Here is a 7,298-nt window from a genome sequence, read left to right on the forward strand (position 1 = left end):
GTACGGAATGGATGGCAAACCATTCCTATGGCCACGCCTTGATGGGACATAGCACCGTACAGGAGTCAGGGTTTAGGGAATACACTGCATGTGATGTACCCTATCCTCACAGTGTATCAGCTCCAAGCTGACTCTTCGGTTGTGCCTCTAAGGGAACAGCCCATCTCCTTTTCAGGCTGACAACTCTGGGATGGTGTAAGTGGGTGATAGGATCATGTAGCCTAGGGTCACTTACAGATTGTCACAGTTCTTTACTTCAAAGTGGGTCAGAGTAAAATTATATGGAATTCTGTAGGCCTTTGGATGATGGTGCCTGCTGAGTCCCTATGGCCAGGAAAGGCAAACCCATTCCCCGAATAGCTGTCCCATTCTAGTCTAGCTGCCCCTTTCTGAATGGTGTATTCAACTTGCTGAGTAGTCTACTCAAAGACTGGTACCATAGCAAGAACTCACTCCAGATTGATTTCTATTGCTGGAAGGTTGCTAGCAACCATTGTCAGTAACGGAGACCTGGATTCCATGCTTTGGGGCTTTTGTATGGTTTGAACTCTTGCCACAATGACTACTCTGAGTTCATTGTGCCAGCACTGGGGTTGCTGATAACAGAGGCTAAGTGACATCAGCTGGCCAGGACATTCTGTCTGCTTGATTATTTCTTGCTTCTTGCATGGTTGATGCCCTGTTGTAGACAGTAATATGCAAAACAATGATCTTCCATTTCATTTATATCCATGCCAACGGGTCTGTTCAAAGCCTCTTTCTTCTGCCCAATCTCTTAAACTTCCTCTTTCCAGCTGCCTGACCAGCCAAGCCATTTGCCACTGCCCATGAGTTTGTGTGATTGTTAGCTAGGGACACATCACACACAAGTAGATGAATTCAGTGTATTTCCTAAGACCATACTCATTGAGAGAATTTCCCTTAACAACTACACTAAGACCCACTTTTTTCCTTCAATTCTAAGCAGGAAAGATGCTGGAGAAACAGTGGGGAATAACATAGGGATTTGGCCATCTGCTCATGTACTTTCCTGTGCCCTCCATGCCTGCCTGGGCCTGATCCCAGATCCCTTGTTTCCATCTTCCAAGACACTGCTGCTAGCCAGCTTATGATGAGAACCAGGCATATGATGAGCCACTCCTGCCATAAATTCCACAGATGCCCAACGGACAGATGTTCGTCTCTTGAGACTCAGTCATACACCAGGACCTGTTTTTCAACTGATGACTGATTATCTGCAATAGATAACATGGCCTTGCCCCAGAGCACTTGGAGTCCCATGTTGTAGTTTTCCAATTGCGTCTTGCCCTAAGCCTCACAGAGTTGTGCTCATCTGAGTCACCTCGAGCAGCATAGAGTTCACCTACAGCCCATGCAGAAAGAATGTTTGTACCCAGTCTGGACCTGCTTCAGACCTTTCTACTGCTCTGGGCCCTGCACAAAGCTGGAAGCCTTCCTTGTTACAACTAAAGGAGTGATTCTCCCAAAATCAGCAGCTGGAGCTCAAATTGACACCCATATGGGTTGCAGGCACTGTGGGCCAGGGCTCTAACCTGCTGTGCCATGACACCAGCCCCTCTCATTCTTGATTTGAAAATTTGATGGGTTTTCGGCAGCATCCACATAAAATCTTCCAGCTACTGTATATATTGGCTGGGCCTTTGCCACTCTCTGGCCTGTTGTCCCTTTTCCATTAGCACACCTAACATGTCTCTGGTTTATTAACGATGTGACATTACCCTGTTTGTAGGTCTGGTGGCCAGGAGGATAGATCCCAGGATCCTAGTGTGTCTTAGTAGGTAGAAGTGTCTGCATCACCTTCAAGAACAGTGCTAGCTTTTAACATGGAGAAATAGGCCAGTTCTGCATGCCCAGAGAATTCAGGCAAAGCTGAGGACTCACAATTTAAAGTGCATCAATCAGGAGCCTGATCTTGGTGTGATGGACCTGTCAGAGTTGAGAATTCAATTTCCCTTGGAGCTCTGCTACTCTTGTAATTAAGTCTTAGGCTCAATTCTAAGCTTTTTATGTCGCTTGGTTGTATAACCTCTTTATATGCTGCCAGGCTGGCCCTCTGAGTTTCATGTTTTACCTTATATTGATTATTAATTATCCTTAGCTGTTCATTTCCTTCTTATCATATTGGTGGTTCCCAGCAATACCAATCCAACATCCATGGTCCTTTTAATAACTGTTTCTTTTAAACCTCTCAGAAGTCTGAGACATTGCTCCTGCTTGTGTATGCATTTCTCCCATCCCATCCCATCCCATTTATCTCTGGGAAAAGCAGTAACAACTGTGTGACTACAACATTCCAGGGGCTCCTCAACAGCTAGCAAGCAGGTGACCAGCTCCGAAGTGTCATTTTAGAATCTCCATCATAGAAACACTCCTGGTCTCACAGATCAGAGAAAAACATAGTGAGACCATGAGATTTTCGTGCAGGAGTTTCCTTGGGAAGCCCTCTCAGGTTCAGTGCCTGTGAGGGGGAGAGAAGCAGTTCTGGGCAGAGGAAGAAACTGAACAGTTGCGATGGAAGACCTCAGCCAGTCGGGAGCCCTGCAGCTGGAGTGGCCATGCAATCGAGGCAAAGGAGTGAGGACTTTGTATCTCTCACATCGCTGAGACATCGGATGTGAGCTGCTCCAAGGGAGTAGCTGTAAACTTGGGACAGACAGCTTCCTCAGCAGTGGCCAACGCTCGGGCATCACTGGGAATGAGTGCTTTTTGGTCCCAAAGGAGACCCCAGTATCTTTAACAAGAGTTCTATCTCTCATTTTGTGACCACAGTGGGGACGTTACTGTACACCGAGGGCAGCAGAGGAGCGAAGGGTGGAATGGGCCAGAATCCTGCCTCTACTGAATCGTCAGACCAAACCTGGGAGAGTCTTGCCTCTGAACTTTAAGAGTACTTTCCACTTAAGACACTCGTAGACATTCAGTCATTTGTGACCCAAAGCAGTTTAACCCATACATGATTTCAGTTAATCCTCCACTGCCCTGTGCCCTGTTTCATGAGTGAGAGAACAGAAGCTTAGAGAGTATAACTTGCTCAGTCAAGGTCACACAGCTAGACAGCGGTGGAGCCCACTCTGAAACAGCACCGTCTGGATCCAAAGCCCGCGTTCTTCTCCTGTTTATGATCATCTATGTGACAACTCAAAAACTGGGAGGAAGATGTGACCATTCCCCTGATCACAGGGGAAGAGTGGCCTGCGTGTAGCTAAAGATCTGGCCACTGTTACCTCACTTGGTATACTGGGCTGAGTGGTGGCCCCCAAAACAGAGTCTACCACCTAATGCCAGAATCTGCAAATGTGAACTTATGGGGGGGAAGGTCTTAGCACAGTTACAGGTTTTGAGTTAAGGAGATTACCCTGGGCTGTCCAGGTGAGCCCCAAATCCAATGATCAGCATCATCAGAGCCACACAGGGGAGGGCTGACGGACGAGGAGGAGATGATGTGACCGTGAGGCAGAGGTTGAGTGACGCAGCCAGGAGTCACAGAACCCTGAAGGCGTGAGAAGCTGGAAAATGCAAGAACAGAATCTCTCCTAGAGCACTGGGAGGGAGCATGACCCTGGTTTCCAAAACAGGAGGGAATACACACCCACTCCCAAAAGCCTCAGGAAACTGGTTTAGCTGGCTCCTTTTTTCTCTAAATATACTTACTTATTTTCACATGTAAAGATGAGAGTATACCTTTCTTGGAATTTGGTTCAATGTGCTCCTCATAGGACCTTCTGTTGAAGTCCCTGAAGAGTAAGATGTGACTCATTCCTGAGGAGGGGCTGAGGCACCTGCAAGACGTGAAGGAGCTTCTTTCCTGGGAGGAGCCCCTCAGCCGACATAGTCTGAGCAGGGCCACAGTAGGCTTGAAGAGACTTTAAGAATTTCTGAGGGACCAGCATTGTTATGTGGTGGGTAAAGCCACCACCTCCAGCACCAGCATCCCACATGGGCATTTGAGTCCTGGCTGCTCCACTTTCAATCCAGCTCCCTGCTAATGCATCTGGGAAAGCAGCGGAAGATGGCCCGAGTGTTTGGGCCCCTGTACCTGTGTGGGAGACCAGAAACAAGCTCCTGGCTCCTGACTTTGGCCTGGCTCAGTCATGGCTGTTGCAGCCACTTGGCAAGTGAACTAGAAGATGGAAGAACTCTGTCTCACTGTCTCTCTCTCTGTCTCTCTCTCTCTCTCTCTCTCTCTATATATATATATATACATATATACACACACACACACACACAAAAGATTTCTGAGAGGGAGTTTGGGAACTGGAAGAGCAAGAAGCTGCTGGGCTCTAAGAGAAATGGGAACAAAGATCCCCAAAAACACAAAGAGATGAAGTTTGAAATATTTAGAAACAGGAAGAACCCAACACACCCTCCTAGGAGGTTTGAAATCTACGTCTTTGGAAACAGGTTTTGGTTCACTCCTTAGGGCTGGTAAGGAGGAAGACAGGACAAAGGTTTTGCAAAGGCTACCACAAAGGACAAACTCCACACAGCTCCAGGCCTTGAAGGAAAGGAAGCGCTGTCAACAGAGGTCAGGAGAAAGTTTTTTTCCACAAATTTCTGTGGTCAAAAGCCATGGGTTATTGAAAAAGGGGAGGGTGGTGGGGATTCTGCTTCAATAATAAGTAAAATGCTGTCTCAAAAACAATCGCTACTAGGGCCGGTGCTGTAGCATACTAGGTTAAGCCTCTGCCTGTATGGGCACCGTTCAAGCCCCAGTTGCTTCTCTTCTGATCCAGCTCTCTGCTACGGCATGGGAAAGCAGCAGAAGATGGCCCAAATGCTTGGGGCCCTGCACCTGCATGCGAGACTCAAAAGAAGCTCCTGGCTCCTGGCTGTTGTGGCCATTTGGGGAGTGAACCAGAGGATGGAAGCTTTTCTCTCTCTCTCCCTCTCTCTGTCTGTAACTCTGCCTCTCAAATAGATACATACATCTTTAAAAAAAATTATTACAGCAGGCAAGAAAAACAGCTTTGAAAAACAAGGACTAGTGCACACTGAAGCTGACTCTAAAGGAAAGGGAACAGGATATATTTTCTGAATCTGACACTACAAAAAGCTATAAGATGAAGTCCAGAGACTACGGCACAGAGTTCAGCCAGAACCCTGGCTGCCAAAACCACAGGCCCAAATGCCAGCCTGTTCCATCCACCCCCTGCAAACTGCTTCCCAGCAGTACCTGGGCCTGGAGTCGCCTGCAGTCTTCCTCCATGGAAGTTCTTCAGAAGGGGCTTGGGGTAAGGAGAAGGGAGATTGTTGGGAGAGCAGCTCTGCTTCCCAGAAAGTTGGAACAGAATCCCTGGAGCCTGCCTTAGCAAAATTATACCGTGTTTTGCTACAAACTATCTCACAGGTGTTTACGGTTCAGCTCTGCCTGCCCCTCTGCCAGAGCTGAAAGGAACAGGTGAAACCCAAAGCTGGTTTTCGGCATTTACTTTACACTTCTAACCACAGAAATCATCCTGCACAAAACAGGAACCTGCTCCTTGGCAGTTTCACAGACTGCACACAGCCTTTTCTGGCATACACCTGGGATATAGCATCCAATCACACGTCTACAACGCATTACCGGAGGTACGCTGAGAGTTCAGGAGATGCAAACGCATAGATGTGCAAATTGGAATGTGGTGTCTAAGGATTCTGCTCTAACACGGGCTTCTTCTCTGAAGAAAAAAAAATATATATATAGTGTTCTAAAACTAGCAAGAGAACAGCAAGTAAGAAAGGCATGTGTTTCTGTGTGTGTGTGTGTGTGTGTGTGAGATTGTATTTTTAGCAAATCAGGCTACATGCCAATTGGAATAGAATCAGCCATTATTAGCAGATAAGTAAAATGTACAAGCCACTGGGTCATGGACGTTATGTGATGTACAAGTACATTTTGTAGCAGGAATATTCAAATTAGCACAAAATTTTCCCTAGCAAGTTATTTCACCTTTATTATCCTGGGCCTTCCCAAGAAGGCACGAGCTGTCAATGGCCTCCAGCATCTCATAGGGTTTGCTGCTCTCATTCCTCTCAACTCTCCCTTGACCCACAGAGCCAGTGAGGGCTTCTATTTGGGTCTAGTAACATTGGAGAAAAAGGCAGGATGTAAATTACAACCTAAGAATGTTTATACAGAAAATGTCTATGTGGCAGGCACAAATACTGCCAGAGCACATTATAAACATTCCCATTAGCAGAATATACAGCAGACTCATAGAATGGCAAATGCCCTAAACAGCACTCTGGCCTCAGAGTCAGCCCTTAAGGCATTCAGCTATGACTAAAAAGCCCATGAGAGTTTCGCAGGCATGGAAAGCCAAGACACTGTGGAAAACACACACACACACACACACACACTAAATGAAAGATCTCTGTGAGTGAGATTCCAGCAGAAAGAACGGGCCATCAAAGAAGGAGGTACCTTTCTCTGAAGAGAGGAGAGAACTACTTTGACTATGACTCTGTCTTTATGGTGAACTCAAGAGGTTCCACAGCCTTGGCAGCTCATGACAAGAGCCTCGGGTGATTTCTGATGTCATAAATTAAGAGTGTCAATTGTTAAATCAGCAACAGGAGTCACTGTGCACCCCATGTAGGACCTCTGTGCTTAATGTGTTGTACTATGCAAATTAACGATAAAACTACTACTCACACTGTGGGTGCTGTCTGTTGAAATATTTACGTAGTATATACTAAGTTGATCTTCTGCATACAAAGATAATTGAAAATGAATCTTGATGAAGAATGGGATGGGAGAGGGAATGGGAGATGGGATGGTTGCGGGTGGGAGGGAGGCTATAATTCAAAAGTTGTACTTTGGGACCAGCGCCTTGGCTCACTAGGCTAATCCTCCGCCTGTGGAACCGGCACACTGGGTTCTTGTCCCGGTTGCCCTTCTTCCAGTACAGCTCTCTGCTGTGGCCCGGGAGTGCAGTGGAGGATGGCCCAAGTGCTTGGGCCCTGCACCCCATGGGAGACCAGGAGAAGCACCTGGTTCCTGGCTTCAGATCAGCGCGGTGCACCAGCCGGAGCAGCCATTGGGGGGGTTAGCCAGTGGAAAAAAGGAACACCTTTCTCTCTGTCTGTCTCTCTCTCACTGTCCACTCTGCCCGCCAAAAAAAAGAAAAGAAAAAAGTTGTACTTTGGAAATTTATATTTATTAAATAAAAGTTGAAAAAAAATTTAAAAAAATAAACATTCCCATTGCTATATCTTATGGATGAAGAAACTTGTCACAGATCTAATAATCATGTGGAGCTGGGACGTAAATGGGTTTGTGGCTGACCTCACAAACC

This window comes from Lepus europaeus, chromosome 5 (genome assembly GCF_033115175.1).
Source record: "Lepus europaeus isolate LE1 chromosome 5, mLepTim1.pri, whole genome shotgun sequence".
Taxonomy (NCBI): Eukaryota; Metazoa; Chordata; class Mammalia; order Lagomorpha; family Leporidae; genus Lepus; species Lepus europaeus.